This window comes from Ovis canadensis, chromosome 9 (assembly GCF_042477335.2).
Source record: "Ovis canadensis isolate MfBH-ARS-UI-01 breed Bighorn chromosome 9, ARS-UI_OviCan_v2, whole genome shotgun sequence".
Taxonomy (NCBI): domain Eukaryota; kingdom Metazoa; phylum Chordata; class Mammalia; order Artiodactyla; family Bovidae; genus Ovis; species Ovis canadensis.
The window spans coordinates 11,063,119-11,082,847 of record NC_091253.1 but is presented as its reverse complement, the minus strand read 5'-3'; the positions used below and the strand labels follow the sequence as shown (position 1 = coordinate 11,082,847).

The 19,729-nt window shown below is 41.2% G+C and overlaps 1 protein-coding gene and 1 non-coding gene across 4 annotated transcripts in view; both read left to right on the top strand.

Annotated features, from left to right (window-relative positions):
- Positions 1 to 19,729, top strand: part of KCNQ5 (potassium voltage-gated channel subfamily Q member 5) — a 632,727-nt gene that overhangs the window by 221,264 nt on the left and 391,734 nt on the right. The window lies entirely within an intron of this gene.
- On the top strand, positions 13,596 to 13,702 carry LOC138446350 (U6 spliceosomal RNA). The gene has a single exon (XR_011259287.1). It is a non-coding gene; the product is annotated as a U6 spliceosomal RNA (small nuclear RNA).

Sequence of the window (19,729 nt, the reverse complement as noted above, 5' to 3'; positions counted from 1 at the left end):
GGACAAGCTCACACGAATACTCAGTAAAGCTGCTGGGGCCCTGTGGATGGTTCTCTAAGTCCAAGAACAATTGTCTCCCTGTCACCCCCCATCTAGCCCATCGTCCAGGCCTCCATAGTTGGTACATTGAAGGAAGCTATGTCCCCTGGTGAGTCTTACTCATGAAGTAACTCCTCACACATCATCTTTCATCAGCTCATCGCTGGCCTGGTGCTTCTGGAGCTTCTCTGTAGGTGACTCAAGCTCCACATCTGTCTGCCCATGGTAGCCACAGCTGGTTCTGATTCTTATGCCTGGTTCCTGCTCGTCGGTCTCTTTTGGCTTCCTTTCTGGTCCCTCTGCTCCCATCCTGTCCTCTGCCTGGTGCCTCACTGATGCCCTTTACGGAGGCCCCTCTGGCGGGCATGTGCCCCCTCTCCTGTCTCCACTCTGCACATCCAGGCCCTGGAGCCCCTCCTCCCTACACCAGCACAGACCCATTAGACTAGTGTCTCCTTCTATATTTTGAGTGAGATACCTCTCAACTCCCCTTATCAAAGCGTGTGCAAGTTCAGGTTGACCACATAGAGTTCCTCACGGCTCCCATTTGAGGGCATATACTGTTCTCATGAAGACTTCCCAGGTGGCTCAGGGGTAAAGAATCCACCTGCCAAAACAGAGCACGTGGGTTCAATCCTTGGGTCAGGAAGATCCCTTGAAGGAGGAAAGGGCAACCCACTCCAGTATTCTTGCCTGAAAAATCCCATGGACAGAGGAGCCTGGTGGGCCACAGTCCACGGGGTCACAAAGAGTTGGACAGGACCGGGCATCTGAGTGCATGAGAAGCACTGTTCTCATGGCCTGTATTTGGGGGAGGAGATGAGCTCCATGTCCTACTCCCTGCCACCTTGAATCCCTCCCCATCATTACCTGGCTTGATGGGGAAATCCTGGCTTGGGGAGGGTAAGTCACTTGGACACTAGGTAGTGAGAACTGAGATTCAAACCCAGAGGGTCGAAGGTCAAAGTTTGCGTTCTTACATACTTACCTTAAATCTTTTCAAGGGTGAGGGGGCGGGTGGAATACTGAGGAGACTGCTAACTAACTACTAACCCATTACACATCATCATCAGGGGCTTTCCTTACTTTTTAAAGTAGATTTGATAGGTTATGAATGCATACATACATTCCAAAGAGTAGATATGTTATGTGATAAGTCAAATATTTGAATAGCTCCCTTATCTATAGTAGAAAGAATAAGATACATTGCAAACCCAAAAGACATACTGGGCCACCTGGGGAAATGTTCCTAGAAAATGGCAGGTTTCTGCTCTTTCTGGCAGCAAATCATTGACAAGACGCACAAAGAAGACATAGGCCACCTGGAGACATCACCAAAATGATGATGTCTGGTGATGATATCCTTTCCTCTGTCCTGAGTGGGACTGTCCTCTACCCTTTCCTGTCTCTGGGTGCCCGGGGACTCTCAGAGCTGGGCACATGTAGTGTTTAAGAATGCAGCTTTTTATAGTAGTCATGTAATGTACTCATTTCCCAAGTTGTGTCTGATGTGTGCATCTTATAACTGTTGGGAAAAGGCATGAGCATGTTTCCTGTAGTTCAGAGGGTAAAGAATCTGCCTGCAACGTAGGAGACCCGGGTTCAGTCCCTGGGTTGGGAAGATCCTCTGGAGAAGGGAATGGCGATCCACTGTAGTATTCTTGACTGGAGAACCCTATGGACAGAGGAAGCTGGTGGGCAACAGTTCACGGGGTTGCAAAGAGTTGGACATGACTGAGCAACTAACACTAATACCGCTATGACCACATTCATGAATGTGGAAAAGCTCCATTTCATTATGTCGCTTGATTTTAGCTGGGCATCTGGGGAAGAGCAGCTCATAGACAAGAAAGGGAGTATGAGTGTTGTGATGGCACTAGGGCCAAGAGGTAAACGACGGAGCCCCCCAGTGCCTGTGTGGTTGGCTGTGATGAGGATGGAGAGAAAGATAAGCTTCCAGTAATGGTGAGACCCACGTCAGTGACGTGGTGGGCTCAAAACTGCACTCCGTAAATGGTGGTGAAAATATTCTTCAGAGTTGCTCAACATGAGTGTTCTAGACAATTCACCATCTGCCCACAAAAGTGCTCTCTACCACAATTTCCATTCCATAGGCCTTCCCAGACCCTCTGCCACTTGCAGCCCCTCCAGGAAGGGCAGCAGAGCTCAGTCCTGGCTTCTGGTTCTCGTCTGTAGCACTTGCACACTTGGACACACTGCCCTTCTTCTCAAGCTCGACTGCAGCAGGCTTATAATTGAGGGACAGGTCCACTTGTCTTCCTCTCAAATTGTCTGTAACTGAGTTTCATGGATTATGTTCTGTCATTGTGGGAGACATTTGGAGCTAAATACTCCATCACAGCTGAAATGCCACAGTCATTTATCTCTCCTTCTGAAGCGTGTTTATTGCAGAGTCTCTACTCATGAAGTTTTGAGGGATTTTTTAAGAGATATATTACAGTTTTCTCCACATCTCTCAACAGCTGGTCATTTCTGGCATTACTCTTCTCTCAAATCGTCCCTCTATCTCTTTCACTTCTACTTTATTAAAAACCACTTATTTTCTCCCTGGACACCATACTCCTCTTTTACCATTTTTCTCATGTTCTGAGACCTTTGTCCCCTCTCACTGAAGCACTTGAGTGTTGCTGTCGTGACTGCCTTCAGGAAGCTTTGTTTCATACGTTGGAGTTCTTCCCTCTGTGTCTCTTGCAATGCTTCTTATGGCCAAATAAACTAGGACCAGGGAGTTTCAGTCTCTACATTCAGGGTCTCATCACTGAGATGCCCCTTGCATGACTTCCGCCTTTTCTCTGTAATCTCAGGAAAGGTGTTCATTTCCTGGTGAGTCTCAATCCCAGAGACCAAAGCAGAGAGCATGTGTCTCGACGCCCTCTTTTTTTCCCTCAAGAAGTCTAGGAAAATCCACCTCCTGCACGCGCCCTTTCTTGACCAGTCTGGGGAGACGTCACATTCCCAAGGTGACTGAGGTTGCAGCCTCCTGAATCTCCCCATTCTTCAGCACCAATGTGACCTTTCCTCATTGGAAACATCGTTATTTCTTGGATGCTGTAACAGGAGACCATAGACTGGGTGGCATGAATAACAGAAACTGATTTCTCTAGAGTCTAAGATCAAGGTACCAGCTGGGTCTTACTCACTTGACGACTGTGCCTTAAGCTGTATTTCTGCATGGCAGAAGCACTTTTATTCTCTCTTCCTCTGCTTGTAAGGGCACTGATCCAGCTGTGAGGGCCTCGCCCTCATTATCTTATTGGAATCCAGTTACTTCCCATAGTCTCCCTCCAGATGCCATCACAGGGGTTAGCACTTCTGCATGTAAGTCTGAGGGGACACAGACATTCCGTCCTTATCACCTGCTTAGCTCCTGCTCAGATGCAAGGTCATCTGGGTGACTGCATTATCTATAGACTCTCCACAAACCACAAAGAATGTTTGTAATAAAATTTTTACTGGTTGATTAAGTGTAGAATCATGTGCCAAAGTTTCCTTAGAAAATTTTCCAGCCACCTCTTCTTGTGGGGTGTCTGCTGAGCTATGTTCATAAGTATGGTCTGTACCCTGTGCCCAGGGTTTAAAATCACCTGTGACAGATCGCAACGGAGGGACATCCACAGAAGCTCCCAGAGTGGCTTCTTAAGCTGTGCATTTGAGAACTGGCAGGTGCTTCTACGTCTTTGGTTTTTATCCTTAAATAAACAGAGGATGATATGGCTAGATGGCATCACTGACTCGATGGACGTGAGTCTGAGTGAACTCCGGGAGTTGGTGATGGACAGGCAGGCCTGGCGTGCTGTGATCCATGGGGTCGCAGAGAGTCGGACACGACTGAGCGACTGAACTGAACTGAACTGAAGTTTTATCTTGGGCTTCCCCAGTGGCTCAGCTGGTAAAGAAACCACCTGTGCAGGAGGTGCAGGCTTGATCCCTGGGTCGGGAAGATTCCCTGGAGAAGGAAATGGCAACCTGCTCCAGTTTTCTTGCCTGGAAAATTCTATGGACAGAGGAACCTGGTGGCTACAATCCATGGGGTTGCAAAGAGTCAATCATAACTGAGTGTGAGCATACACACACACACACACACACACACATTTTATCTTCTGTTTTTACTGAGCCTGTAGTGCTTATTAGAAAATGGGAGAGCAAATCAGTGTATAAATCCTGTGTTTACTGCATATTTATGCTGTAACAAATAACTGCAAACTTAGTGGCTTGAAACAACACAGTTCTGGAGGTCAGGAGTCCAAAATGTCCCATGGCTAGGATCAGGAGTTGGCCAAGGTGCCTTTCTTCTGGAGACTCCAGGAGAGAACCCACATCCTTCCTGTCCCAGATTCCAGAGCCACCTTCATTCCTTGGCTCCTGAACCCATGTCCCCAGATCTTCCTCCTCCCTCTCACAAGGACCCCCGTGATTGCATTGGGCCCCTCTGATAATTCAGGAAAGTCTCTTCATCTCAAAAGCCGTTGTTTAATCACCTCCCCAAAGTCTCTTTGCCATGTAAGGTGGCATCACAGGTTCTGGTCATTAGCACATGGACCTCTTTAACAGGCATTATTCTGTCTTCCCAACTCGACTTCCTTGTCCATTTGAACCTGTGTCTAATACTTTTCACATTCTGAACTGAAAATAACCATATTAATATCCAAATGAAGAAAGGAAAGTTGCTTCTTACAATCACAGCAAGCAGCTGCTTAATGAAGTATAGAGCATTGTGCTGTGCTGTTTTAATGGGAGAATATTTCTGACATTTTAACACAAACTGGTGGTTGCACATCAGATTACTGCTGATACACAGAGTTCATTCATACTGATGGTATGTAGCAGTAAAAAATGAACAAGATCTTTTCTCATGAAAATGCCCAAATCCATTCCACCTAGGTACTTATCGGAACCTCCTAAAATTTTCACATGTAAGAATATGTCACATTTCCAAAAGGCTCTCCCAGGGACGTTCTTACTCTGCCTGTGTTTCTTCTCACTGTTGGTGTTTGGGCACAAACACTGTCCCCCATAACCAGCTGTGAGCCAGTGGCAGCTGGGGGAGGAGCACCACGTGCTGTTGGCAGGTGCCAGGTGCCCCAGCCCCTGACCCAGGCCTCTTGTAAGCTGACCATACCTCAAAGGCTGCACCCCATGGCCAAATCGCGTGCTGACTCAAGGCCTCAAAAGTAGAGAAGATGGGAAAAAAGAACCCTCTAATTAACTTGGGAAACCAAATGTAATGGGTAGACTGTGAATGGTGAGCACAATATACCCAAATACATTTCACCCAGTGAAGCCAGGCCGCCTTCAGATCAATTGCTTCGATCTACTTCATCCACCACATTTGTCTATGATCCCTTTTATTAAAAAAAAAATCTTGAAATATAACTAATTTACAGTGTGTTAGTTTTGGGTGTACAGCAAAATGAGTCAACTATATACGTGTGTGTGTGTGTGCTAAGTCGCTTGAGTCGTGTCTGACTCTGCGACTCCATGGACTGTAGCCCGCCAGACTCCTCTGTCCATGGGATTCTTCAGGCAAGAATACTGGGTGGGTTGCCATGCCCTGCTCCAGGGGATCTTCCTGACCCAAGGATCTGACCCGCGTCGCTCATGTCTCCTGCATTGACAGGTAGGTTCTTTACCACTAGTGCGACGTGGGAAGCTCTCAGTTATATACATATACACGCATGCACACACACACACACACACACACACACACACACAGAGGGCTTCCCTGGTGGCTCAGACTATAAAGAATCTGCCTGCAATGCGGGAGACCCGGGCTGATCCCTGGGTCAGGAAGATCCCCTGGAGAAGGAAATGGCAACCCACTCCAGTTGCCTTGAGAATCCCATGGACAGAGGAGCCTGGTGGGCCACAGTCCATGGGGTCACAAAGAGTCAGACGTGACTGAGAGACTTCACTTTATATATACACATTCTTTTTCATTATGATTAGCACAAGTTATTGAATATAGTTCCCTGTGCTCTACAGTAGGACAGTACTGTTTACCTATTTTATGTATATAGTGTGGAGCAGTTAATCCCAGGTTCTTAATTTATCTCCCCCCCCTGCTATCCCCTTTGGTAACCATGAGTTTGTTTTCTCTGTCTATGAGTCTTTGTTTTGTAAATAAATCCACTCGTATCATATTTTAGATTCCACATATAAGTGGTATCATATGATTTTTGTCTTTCTCTGACTTCCTTCATTTACTATAATAATCTATAGGTCCATCCGTGTTGCTGCAGATGGCATTATTTCATTCTTTTTTATAACTGAATAGTACTCCATCGCATATAGGTACCGCATTTTCTTAATCTATTCATCTGTCAATAGACACTTATGATTAGTTTCCTTCATAGTACATAATACGTAAAATACCTCCGTGTGTGTTTGTTAGATTCATTTTAACTTTTGTAAATTATTTCTATTAATAAGTATTATGTTTAACGTTCTTTCTGTAATTTATGTTTAAAGATGGATCACAGTCTAATGAGATAAAAATTGAAGGTTTAGCTTTCATGTTGTTTAAGAAAATTAGTTTCCTTTTCTAAATAATTACTAATATTTGAAGTTTATGAATCATAAACTAATTGCAGACTCCCTACCTACTGTTTTAGAAGTAACTGAGCAAAAGAAATAGTTTTCAAATTTATCAATGCTTGCTCTCTAATAAATTTAGAGGGCATCTATGAAATAATGAATATTTTGATTTTTTTAAAGAACAAAACTGTTACTGTTAGGAAATTATTAATTTTGTTTCTTGCATAAAATTATTCATTAATCTATTATTTAATCTTGACCCTTGTTATGTGTTCTTAAGAGACATATTTTTCTCATCCATGTTCCTTCTCTTCTAATTGGCAATTATTGTTAATCTCTATTGCCTGAGTAATTTGAGAGGTGGCAAAATTAGCCTGCCTTTCAATTTACACATTTACTTAACAGGATAAAGTCAGTATTTTTGTCCTAGAATGGAGCCTGGGTTTTGCAGTCAAATGGTTCAGGAGCAAAATTGCACCAGAGGAACGGAGCTCTCCCCTGTAGGAGAGGAAGGGAGAAAGAAGAGTCAGCTGACAAGCAGGTTGGCACTTAGGTTCATGAGGAATCAAGCCTGTGTTTGATCTCTCCATCTCTCTGGCCATCTCTCCATCTCTCTCTCCCTCCCTCTCTCATCTTTCTACTGTAGTCAGTGATGTTTGGATACAGGAATCATCACCCTGCTTATTTCTAGCCCAGTTCTGCAGTGATGTTCTCTTGCCAACATGGACAGCGTTCCTTGTTTTCAAAGTTCCTTTCAAAGCTTTTGTCTCCTTTGATCCTCAGAGCATCGCTGGGTGGCAGGGATGGAGAGGGACCCACCTTGACAAATGAAGACCCCTCATCAACTGCAGCATCTTAGAGGACCTCTGGGCAATGTTATACCTGGTTTTAGGAGCAGCCAGAAGTGACATGAAGTGAAGCATCACTCTGTCCCTATTCGTGAAAGTCTCTCAGTCATGTCTGACTCTTTGCAACCCCATGGACTAGTCCATGGGATTTTCCAGGCCAAAATTCTGGATTGGGTAGCCTTTCCCTTCTCCAGTGGATCTGCCCAACCCAGGGATCGAATCCAGGTTTCCCACACTGCAGGCAGATTCTTTCCCAGCTGAGCTACAAGGGAAGCCTGGGGGAAAATAAAATGCAAGCCCTCCCCCAATGCTGACCTGATGCACCCCTGGTCCTCCTCTTTTTCTTGACTTTCCACACCCCCAACCTTGAAAGGTTCTAGGCCCTCGGACTCTTTATCCCCCTCTCCCTCCAAATCTGCTTCTGCAAAGGGATGGTGACCCATACCCGGCTCCCTGCACTCTGCCCCTTTCCTGATGCCTGCTTTTCCATCACACTGACTCTTTGGGAAGTCCTGTGTGTTTTATGTGTTTACACAGTGTGTTTGTCATCTGGCTCCCTTGCTGGAATGTTCAAATGCTGAGGGTGAAGCTTTCTGTCTGTTTTGTATGTATTTCCTCAGCAATTGGAATTGTGCTGGCAAAGGGCAGCGTCGAAGGCAACAGGAGTGGCTGGGTGCAGACTAGGGGCAGAAGCATCAGCAGGTGCTGTCCTCACAGGCTCACTCGTCTGATGAGCGTGGTAAATGCAGCTTAAATTAGAGTCATCAACCGCCTGGCCTTATGGTTCAGCCCTTGATAGAAGCCTAAGTGACCTGGTGGTCTGGCTAATATGTGAACCCTGGGGGTCCACTTAGCCCAGGCACCTCCTTCCTGGGCAACTGGAAGACATTTGCAAGGGTCGCTCCTGTTTGTCTACCACCCCTGGCGCACATGGGTTCTACATGTGTGCAATGAATGAACAAATGAGTAATAGATGAATGACACCAGTCACTTGTATGTTGAAGTCAGTTGCTCTTGTGGAAAGCTTTATCCTTGACTGTGGATGGAAAGCCTCAATCAGGCTGAGTCAGCAAGCGAAGGAGGCTTGTTTAGCATCTAGGAGGCCAGCCTAGATGTCTTGCCTCCACAGGGTCAAGGTGGCTGCTGTGCAGGGAGCCTCACAGCTGCCTGACTGAATCTTGGGCTCCTCTTCCTCCACGTCCCACCACAGCTTCCACCATCCTGCCAGGAGCTCTGGTTCTGGGGGACCATGGTTTGCATATACCAGCTCAGGGTATGTCTGTAGAATACACGCCTGCAGTGTGAAAACACCAGTTTAATCTGCTGTAACCACCACAGAGATATATCCTCATATATGACACCAGGGATACATTAGTTGCCAGCCATCCTTCCCCTTAGTTTAGTCATTAGAGCCCCTGATTAGACTAATCAGGCAAGTCAGGCACGTTTGGGGGAAAACCAGATAATTATAATGAGCTAAATTTAGAAACAACAGTCATTTTTTTGTAGCTTAGAAAGAGTGAAAGTCGGTGTCTCTCTACCAGTCTTTTGCCTCTGAAGCTACAGGAATATTATAAGAAGTAATGAATAGAAAGAAATATGTCCTGCTTCTAACAGGAAAAAAAAAAAGGCTTTTATTTCAGCTGTCATAAATGCCTATCTGCCTAAAAATGAGCATATTTATCTTTCATATTATCTCTTCAGTATTTCTGCTGTGATCTTAAGTTCTTTTTAATTCCTTCTTTTAATACAACCCACAAAATAAATACATATATATATACATACACACATATCTATGCATTGCTAGATATATATTTATACATACAAGTATGTTTGCATGTATATATATAATACACTCATGGTAAATCAGTCCAGCTGTGGTGTGTCCTGCATCTAGTCTCACTGGCTTGCTTCTCCTTCCCATGAACCATGGTTCTCCAGTGATACTCTCATCCCCAGGGACCCTACAACAGTCTGCTAAGGGCTTGTTAAAGAGAGACTCTTATTAACTAGCCTCTGCTTATTTCAATACATCCTTAAAATCTGAAAAAAGAAAAAAAAAACTCACAAAAACAAAGGACTTTTAAAGGTAACTTTTAAATTCAACTTTTAAAGTTGAATTTCATGCAGTAGTTAGATGGATGAGTTGTTTGGGGCTGGAAGCATTTCTGTGGCACAAACCTGGTAAAGGAGCCTTCTTTTTTTAATATAAATGTATTTATTTTAATTGGAGGTTAATTACTTTACAATATTGTATTGGTTTTTGATTCGCTTGCAAATGACGTTTTAATAGTTAGAAATCTCGCTCTTTCTCCCCTTGTAACTCTTTCATGCATCCACCACACACACTCTATGTGGAAGTCCCGGTGCTAGGAACTGAAGGAGAGGCTTTAACTCGTAAGATATACACCCCAAATTGTGCAGTGTGGATTTGCCACGTGAATAGGTTAGGCCATTTAGCAGATGCCACCGGGCTTCCAAGAGAAAGGATACTTTGGTTCGAAGAATCAAGGAAGCATTCAGGGAGGAGGTGGCATCTGAACCAGCAGCAAAGACATCAAATATAAATAGAAGTCCCATCAGGGGAGGAGAAGGCCTGGGAATTCTAGGCAAAGGGAAGATGTGATAAAAAGCATGTTGTGAGAGAGTGAATAGGTGTTTGAAATGAGGCACGTTTTCATGAGACAGAAGGTTTCTCTGAGAAAGTGGTGGGCGGTAGGACTAATTTGCAGACAGATTGTGGACAACCCCAAGTGTGGGCTGAGGGGCTTACCATTTGTGTAGTGACAGATGAGGAGGCATTTGAAAGAATCACAGAGAACAGGGTCTTAATACCTTTTACCCAAATTTTAATGGCCAGCTCTGGCTTTCACTATTGTTTCTGTTTTAAGTGGCTTTACAGCAAGGGTTCTCAGCCAGGGCTGGGATTTTGTTAAAAGTACAGGTGGTGGAGGCCAGGCAAGCTGGTGAACATCCTGAGCACACAGGATGCCCCTTCAGAAGACTTATTGGGACCAAAATGTCAGTTGTGCCGAGGCTGAAAAAATCCTGCTCTGTGTTTGCTAAGGGAAAATCCCCTCAATATCTTGTTTAGTCAGACAAACACTGTCTCCCAAAGGCTCTCTTCTCCTGCAAGAACTGAAAAATAGAAATCCTTTCAGAAAACAGACTCTCCCACTGGAGCCTCCAACTCTTCCATCATGTTTCGCCCCACCAAAAAATAATGAAATAGTCAATGTAAAAATGCCAGCTTTGTATGATCGCTTAGAATGATTGATTTTCTCTTTTTTATTTTGGTAAAATATATAACATAAAGTTTTCCATGTTAAGTGTACAATTCAATGGCATGGAATCCATTCACAGTGCTGGGTAAGCATCGCCCCATCCTACTCTAGAACTTGGTCACCATCCCAGGCTGGAATTCTGTTCCCGCTACTCAGTAACCTCACTTGTTCTCCTTCCTGGGGCCTGCTCCCCCTTCTTCTCCTTCCTGTCACTGTAAATCTGGCTATTCCAGGGACCTCATATCAATGGAATTATACAGTATTTGTCCTATTGTGGCTGGCTTGTTTCACTTGGCATATATTTTCAAGGTGCATCCATGTTGAACATACATCAGAATCTCATTGATTTTTATGTCTGAATAGTATTTTGTTGTGTGTATATTACACATTTTGTGCACATTTACATCTATTGATAGATTTCTGGATTATTTCCATTTTTGGACAGTTGTGAGTAACGGTGCTATGATTATGAATAGTGCTGCGGCTTTCTTTCATTTTGGAATCTTAAGAGGACTTAGTACCAAATTATATAAGTATTAGTGTATAAAAGTAAAAATAAAGAATGTTACTTTTGTACCGAATTGTTAACACCAAAACAAGCAAGCATCCTTTTTTTTTTTTCAAGTAATTTCAGTTTAACGTGTGCATGTAAAACCACTGGTGGAGACCAGGAAGGAGTTCACACATGGTCACCCTTGTGAGGGTGTTAGCAGGTACACAGGGGAAATGAAGACCGTGTCTGTGTGCAGCTTGCCTGCCATCGACCCCCTAGCCTGCTCACCGGTGCATTGCCCAGGCTTTCAGTGATTCTGCACTTGGAAATATGACTTTATTTTTGCAACTTCTCTCAATAGATGCCTTTTTAAATTCATTGTGATCAAATCAGAATAAGAATATGTGAAAGAATCAAAATATTCATGAACCCTTTGACAAGTGGCCCGTGCACTGGCGTGTCATTTTTTGTAAATGTATGTATCCTTAGAAAGCCCCATATCAAAATATTAATAGAATGTCAATATTCACTTAATACTTTAAATGGATTGGAGAAGATTCTGTTTGTTATTCACTTGATTGATTTCTAGATTTTCTGCACTGGACTAAATTTGAAATTAGAAATTGAAACCAATAATGTTTTTGAAGATGATAAATTACCTGTTTTTTTTTTCAGGACTGCTTTTAGGGAAAATGAAATATTCTTTTCCAAGAAAATGTAAAACATAGAATATTTATGTGATGGAATAACTACATAGCAAATACAGAAATGACCTATATATATATAATTTTCAACATCAGATCACAAAAAGATTAAGATGAATGACTGAAAGAAGCAAGTTACAAATAGCATATGGAACTATATCACCATGTAAATTTAATAATGAGCATTAAACAATACTATAGATGGGTTATGGATTAGGAATGTAATGAGAGTATAAATTTATAGGCTGAAAAGATACACACCTGATCTATGATAATAATTGTGTCTGGTGAGGGAAGCAGAGAGATGGGCTGGGAAAAAAAGAGGGACCTCAGTTTTATCAAAAGTTATCTGGTTCTTTTATAGCCAAATTAATAGATCAGAAGCCAAAATGACAACATGTGAACATTTGGAACTTTAGGGGCTGAATATATAAAAGTTTGTTACATTGTTATCTATACTATGTTTTTAAAGCTCTAAAAGTGAAAGAAAAAAATATTTTACTAAATGTACTTCAGTATAGAAAAAGAGATTTGAATTGACTGCAAAGTACCTACCCTTTCAGTTTAGTTCAGTTCAGTCACTCAGTCATGTTCGACTCTTTGCGACCCCATGAATTGCAGCACGCCAGGCTTCCCTGTCCATCACCAACACCAGGAGTTCACTCAAACTCACGTCCATCAAGTCGGTGATGTCATCTCATCATCTGTCATCTCCTTCTCCTCCTGTCCGCAATCCCTCCCAGCATCAGAGTCTTTTCCAATGAGTCAACTCTTCGTATGAGGTGACCAAAGTATTGGAGTTTCAGCTTTAGCATCAGCCCTTCCAAAGAACACCCAGGACTGATCTCCTTTAGAATGGACTGGTTGGATCTCCTGGCAGTCCAAGGGACTCCCAAGAGTCTTCTCCATCACCACAGTTCAAAAGCATCAATTCTTTGGTGCTCAGCTTTCTTCACAGTCCAACTCTCACATCCATACATGACTCCTGGAAAAACCATAGCCTTGACTAGACGGACCTTTGTTGGCAAAGTAATGTCTCTGCTTTTGAATATGCTATCTAGGTTGGTCATAACTTTTCTTCCAAGGAGTAAGCGTCTTTTAATTTCATGGCTGCAGTCACCATCTGCAGTGATTTTGGAGCCCCCAAAAATAAAGTCTGACACTGTTTCCCCATCTATTTGCCATGAAGTGATGGGACCAGATGCCATGATCTTCGTTTTCTGAATGTTGAGCTTTAAGCCAACTTTTTCACTCTCCTCTTTCACTTTCATCAAGAGGCTTTTTAGTTCCTCTTCACTTTCTGCCATAAGGCTGGTGTCATTTGCATATCTGAGGTTATTGATATTTCTCCCAGCAATCTTGATTCCAGCTTGTGCTTCTTCCAGCCCAGCGTTTCTCATGATGTACTCTGCATAGAAGTTAAATAAGCAGGGTGACAATATAAAATAAGCAGGGTGACAATATACAGCCTTGATGTACTCCTTTTCCTATTTGAAACTAGTCTGTTGTTCCATGTCCAGTTCTAACTGTTGCTTCCTGACCTGCATATAGGTTTCTCTTACATAAGGATAAATTGATAGTTCCTGTACTGCTCAGAAGTAGCACATATTCCTGTAAGAGGTTCAGTTTGGAGTATTGTGGATATTCCTTTGATGGTAAAGTATGTATGTAAGTGCTTGCTTTGGCAGCACATATACTAAAATTGGAATGATACAGAGAAGATTAGCATGGCCCCTGCGCAAGCATGACACGCAAATTCGTGAAGCATTCCATATTTTTCACTGTTTATAATAGCCAGGACATGGAAGCAACCTAGACGTCCACCAGCAGATGAATGGATAAGAAAGCTGTGGTACATATACACAATGGAGTATTATGCAGCCATTAAAAAGAATACATTTGAATCAGTTCTAATGAGGTGGATGAAAGTGGAGCTTATTATACAGAGTGAAGTAAGCCAGAAAGAAAAACACCAATACAGTATACTAGAGCATATATATGGAATTTAGAAAGATGGTAACGATTACCCTGTATGCGAGATAGCAAAAGAGACACAGATGTATAGAAAGTCTTTTGGACTCTGTGGGAGAGGGAAAGGGTGGGATGATTTGGGAGAGCGGCATTGAAACATGTATAATATCATATATGAAATGAGTTGCCAGTCCAGGTTCAATGCATGATACAGGATGCTTGGGGCTGGTGCACTGGGATGACCCAGAGGGATGATACGGGGAGGGATGTGGAAGGGGAGTTCAGGATGGGGAACACGTGTATACCTGTGATGGATTCATGTTAATGTATGGCAAAACCAATACAATATTGTAAAGTAATTAACTTCCAATTAAAATAAATTTTAAAAAAGTATGTATGTAAGATAAATCACTTTTTCTAAAGTTTCTTTTGCATTTTTATTGTCGTATAGTAAATGTAAACTGTTCTGTTAGTTTCAGGTGTACAGCAAAGTGATTCAGATTAAATATATATATTGTTTTTCTGATTATTTTCAATTATAGGTTATTATAAGATATTGAGTATAGTGCCCTGTGCTGTATAGTAGATCACATTGTTTATCTGTTTTATATTAGTAGTGTATATATGTTAATCTCAAACTGCTAATTTATCCCTCCCACCATTTCCCCTTTGATAACCATGTTTGTTTTCTATGTCTGGGTCTACATCTGTTTCATATATAAGTTCACTTGTATTATATTTTAGATTTCACGTGTAAGTGTATCATATGATATTTGTCTTTCTCTGACTTATTTCACTTAGTATGATAGTCTCGAGGTCCATCAATGTTACTACAAATGGCATTATTACATTTATTATGGCTGATTAATGCTCCATTGTGTATATGTACATCCATTTATCTATGTCTTGGCTATTATAAATACTGCTGCTGTGAACATTGGGATGCATGTATCTTTTTGAAGTATGACTTTCTCTGGATATATGTTCAGGAGTGGGATTAAAGAACCATATGGTAATTCTATTTTTAGTTTTTTAAAGAACTTCCATACCGTTCTCCATAGTGACTGCACCAATTACATTTCCACCAATAGTGTACTAGGGCTCTCTTTTTTCCACACCCTCTCCAACATTTATTATGTGTAGAGTTTTTGATGATAGCAATTTTGACTGGTGTGAAGTGAAATCTTATTGTAGTTTTGATTTGCATTTATCTAGTAATTAGTAATGTTGAGCATCTTTTCATATGCTTGTTGGCCATCTGTATGTCTTCTTTAGAGAAATGTCATTTTAGGTCTTCTGCTTATTTTTTGATTGGGTTGTTTGGTCTTTTTTGATATTAAACTGTATGAACTGTTTATATATTTTGAAAATTAATCCCTGTTGGTAGTATCATTTGAAAATATTTCCTCCCAGACCATATGTTATCTTTCAGTTTTGTTTATGATTTCCTTTGCTGTGCAAAAGCTTTTAAGTTTAATTAGGTCCCATTTGTTTTTAATTTTCATTACTCAGAGTTGGATCCAAAAAGATATTTCTGTGATTGACGTCAAAGATGTCTGTGTATGTTTTCCTCTAGGAGTTTTAATATCCAGTCTTACATTTAGGGCTTTAATCCATTTTGAGTTGATTTTGTATATGGTATTAAAGAGCATTCTAATTTAATTCTTTTACATGTAGCTGTCCAGTTTTCCCAGCACCACTTACTGAAGAGGCTATCTTTCCTTCATTGTACATTTTTCATTCCTTTGTTGTAGACTTAACATAAGAATATGAGTTTATTTCTGGGCTTTCTACCCTGTTTCACTGATATATGTATCTGTTTTTGTACCAGATCCATACCATTTTGATTACTGGAGCTTTCTCATGTACTTTGAAGTCAAGCAGACTGATTTCTCCGTATCAGGTCAATGGCAGGCAATCAGTACTCTATTCTTCCTTCTCAAGATTATTTTGACTATTTGGGATTTTTTATACTACCATACAATTTTTAATATTTTCATTCTAGCTCCGTAAAAAATGTCATTGGTTTTATGTTAAAGATTTCATTGAATCTGTAGATTGCTTTGGATAGTATGGTCACTTTAACAATATTGATTCTTCCAGTCCAAGTATATCTTTCCTTATGTTTGTATTATCTTTTCTTTCTTTCATCAGAGTCAGTTTTCAGAGTATATGTACTTTGCCTCCTTAAGGTTTATTCCTAGTTATTTAATTATTTTTCATGAAATGATAAATGGGATTGCTTCCTTAATTTCTCTTTTTGATTTTTTTATTCTTAGTGCTTAGAAATGCAAGAGATTTCTCTGTGTTAGATTTATATACTGCAACTTTACCAAATCCATTAATGAACTCCCATATTTTTCTGATGACACCTTTTATTTTCTATGTACAGTATCATGTCATCTGCAAACAGTGACACTTTTACTTATTCATTTTCAATTTGGATATTTTTTATTTCTTTTGCTTGTCTGTTTACTGTGGCTAGGACTTTCAAACCGATGTTGAGTAAAAGTGGTGAGATTGGACAACTTTGTCTTTTTCCTAGGATAAATGAGTTTTTAAAAAGTTGTTGATGTTCAGTAGCTCAGTTGTGTCCAAACTTTGTGACCCCATGAACTGCAGCATGTCAGGCTTCCCTGTCCTTCACCATCTCCTGGAGCTTGCTCAAACTCATGTCCATTGAATCAGTGATGCCATCCAACCATCTTGTACTCTGTCATCTCCTTCTCCTTCTGCCTTCATTTTATCCCAGCATCAGCGTCTTTTCTAATGAGACGGCTCTTCGCATCAGGTGGCCAAAGTATTGGAGCTTCAGCGTCAGCATCAGTCCTTCCAATAAGTATTCAGGATTGATTTGCTTTAGGATTGACTGTTTTGATCTCTTTGCAGTCCACTGGACTCTCAAGAGTCTTCTCTGACACCACAGTTCAAAAGCATTAATTCTTTGGCACTCAGCCTTCTTTATGATCCAACTCTCACATCCATACCTGACTACTGAAAAAACCGTAGCTTAGACTATACCAACCTTTGTTGGCAAAGTAATATCTCTGCTTTGTGATATGCTGTCTAGGTTTGTCATAGCTTTTCTTCCAAGGAGCAAGCATTTTTCAATTTCATGGCTGCAGTCACCATCTGCAGTGATTTTAGAACCCAAGAAAGTAAAGTCTGACTCTGTTTCCATTGTTTCTCCATCTATTTGCCATGAAGTGATGGGACCGGATGCCATGATCTTAGTTTTCTGAAAATTAAGTTTTAAGCCAGTCTTTTCACTCTCCTCTTTCACCTTCATCGAAGGATAGTTCCTCTTCACTTTCTGCCATAAGGGTGGTGTCATCTGCATATCTGAGGTTATTGATATTTCTCCTGGCAAACTTGATTCCAGCTTGTGCTTTATTCAGCCAGGCATTTTGCATGATATACTCTACATGGAAGTTAAATAAGCAGGGTGGCAATATACACCCTTGACATACTCCTTTCCGAATTTGGAACCAGTCCATTGTTCCTTGTTCGGTTCTAACTGTTGCTTCTTGACTGCATACAGATTTCTCAGAAGGCAGGTAAAGTGGTATGGTATTCTCATCTCTTCAAGAATTTTCCAGTTTGCTGTGATCCACCCAGTCAAAGGCTTTAGCATAGTCAATGAAGCAGAAGTAGATGTTTTTCTGGAATTCCCTTGCATTTTCTATGATCCAACAGATGTTGGCAACTTGGTCTCCTGTTCCTCTGCCTTTTCTAAATCCACCTCGAAAATCTGGAAACTCTTGGTTCATGTACTGTTGAAACCTACCTTGGAGAATTTTGAGCATTACTTTGCTAGCATGTGAAATGAGTGCAACTGTGCTGTAGTTTGAATATTCTTTGGCATTGCCTTTGTTTGAAATTGGAATGAAACTGACATTTTCCAATCCTGTGGTCACTGCTGAGTTTTCCAGATTTCCTGGCATATTGAGTGCAGCACTTTAACAGAATCATCTTTTAGGGCTTGAAATAGCTCAGCCAGAATTCCATCACATCCACTAGCTTTGTTTGTAGTGATGCTTCCTAAGGCCCACTTGATTTCACACTCCAAGATGTCTGGCTCTAGATGAGTGATCACACCATCATGATTATCTGTGTCATTAAGATCTTTTTTTGTATAGTTCTTCATGTATTCTTGCCACCTCTTCTTAACACTTTCTGCTTCTATTAGGTCCGTGCTATTTCTGTTTTTCATTGTGCCACTTTGCATAAAATGTCCCCTTAGTATCTCTAATTTTCTTGAAAATATCTCTCATCTTTCCCTTTCTATTGTTTTCCTCTTTTTCTTTGCACTGATCACTTGGGAAGGTTTTCTTATTCCTCCTTGCTATTCTTTGGAACTCTGCATTCAGAATGGTATATCTTTCCTTTTCTCCTTTGCCTTTCACTTCTCTTCTTTCTCAAATATTTGTAAGACCCCCTCAGACAACCATTTTGCCCTTTTGCATTTCTTTTTCTTGGGGATGGTTTTGATCACTGCCTCCTGTACAATGTCATGAACCTCTGTCCTTAGTTCTTCAGGTCCTCTGTCTATCATATCTAATCCCTTTATTTGTCACTTCCAGTATATAATCATAAGGGTTTTAATTTAGGTCATACGTGAGTGGCATAGTGGTTTTTTATACTTTCTTCAATCTAAATCTGAAGTTTGCAATACAGAGTTCATGATCTGAGCCACAGTCAGCTCCCAGTATTGTTTTTGCTGACTGTATAGAACTTCTCCACCTTCAACTACAAATAATATAATCAATCTGGTTTTGGTATTGACCATCTGCTAATATCATGTGTAGAGTCATCTCTTGTGTTGTTGGAAGAGGGTTTTATTATGGCCAGTGCATTCTGTTGGTAAAACTCTTTGCTATGACCATTTTGCATTCTCAAACAAAAAATGCCTTGCTTCATTTTTTACTCTAAGGCCAAACTTTCCTCTTTCTCCAGATACTCTTGACTTCCTACTTTTGCATTCCAGTCCCCTGTGATGAAAAGGACATCATCATAGGGGTAGTTCTAGAAGGTCTTTTTTTGGTGGTAGTTCTAGAAGGTCTTTTAGGTCTTCATAGAACCTACAGCTTCTTTAGCATTAGTGGTTGGGGCATAGACTTGGATTACTGTGATATTGAATGGTCTGCCTTGGAAATGAACAGAGATCATTCTGTCATCTTTGAGATTGCACCCAATTACTGGATTTCACACTCTTGTTGACTATGAGGGGTACTACATTTTCTAAGGGATTCTTGCCCACAGTAGTAGATATAATGGTCATCTGAATTAAAGTCACCAATTCCAGTCCATTTTAGTTCACAGATTCCTAAAATGTCAATGTTCACTCTTACCATCTCCTGTTTGACCACTTCCAATTTACCTTGATTCATGGACCTAACATTACAGGTTCCTATGCAATATTTTTCTTTACAGCAATGAACCTTACTTTCACCATCAGACACATCCAGAGCTGGATGTTTTTTCTTCTTTGGCTTAGCCTCTTCATTCCTTCTGGAGCTATTTCTCCACTTTTCTCCAGGAGTATATTGGGCACCTACTGACCTAGGGAGTTCATCTTTCAGTGTCATATCTTTTTTGCCTTTTCACACCATTCATGAGATTCTCAAGGCAAGAGAAACTTGGAAAAGTAGGGACTCTAAATAGAGCACTTTGGAAGATACTTAGAGGACCAAGGCATTGGTGTTTATAATTTGAGGAAACTGTTCCTGGCAACAAGATATCTGTCAGAATCATCCCACAAAACATAAAGTACCTCTTGGTAATAAGGCCAAGACTCCATAGATTCTACCCTATTCCCTTAAGGAAACTTTGGAA